Here is a 575-nt window from a genome sequence, read left to right on the forward strand (position 1 = left end):
TTGTGTGTGTGTGTGTGTGTGTGTGTGTGTGTGAGTATATGCTTGTTTTGGGCACTTACATGTTATGATTACTGAATAGCCTGTATGTGTATAATCATTAAACGTCTCTGCAAACATCCCTGTGATGTCAGTGCACACCCTCTACTGGATGAGATGACAATTGTTTGAATCAATCTAGGCATGGACGGTGGGACTAGGCATCAACAATCATTCCTGCTTGGCTCAGAGGAACAAACCGCATGCGTTGCCTTCATGGATCAAAGCAGCAGATTTTGATGACGCTTCCAGGCACACTATGCAGCCTCTGAATCTCCGGACTAGCGGTTCAAAAGAACAGTAGTTATGGCTTTATTTTGAGTGTGAGATAGTGGATAGCAGTGTTAATTTCATTGACGAATAATTTTCGTCATAATGTTCGTCAACAACATTTTTTTCACCGACGACAACGAGACGATAATGAACTAAAATTCTTTTTGAATGACAAAAACTATGATGAAAATTTATTGACATTTTCGTCAATGAATAAAAACGAGACGAAAATGTTAGGGAGGGACGATTTGGGAAGAGATTCATTC

Source organism: Sinocyclocheilus rhinocerous, unplaced genomic scaffold (assembly GCF_001515625.1).
Source record: "Sinocyclocheilus rhinocerous isolate Xijiao unplaced genomic scaffold, SAMN03320098_v1.1 scaffold1416, whole genome shotgun sequence".
Classification (NCBI taxonomy): Eukaryota; Metazoa; Chordata; class Actinopteri; order Cypriniformes; family Cyprinidae; genus Sinocyclocheilus; species Sinocyclocheilus rhinocerous.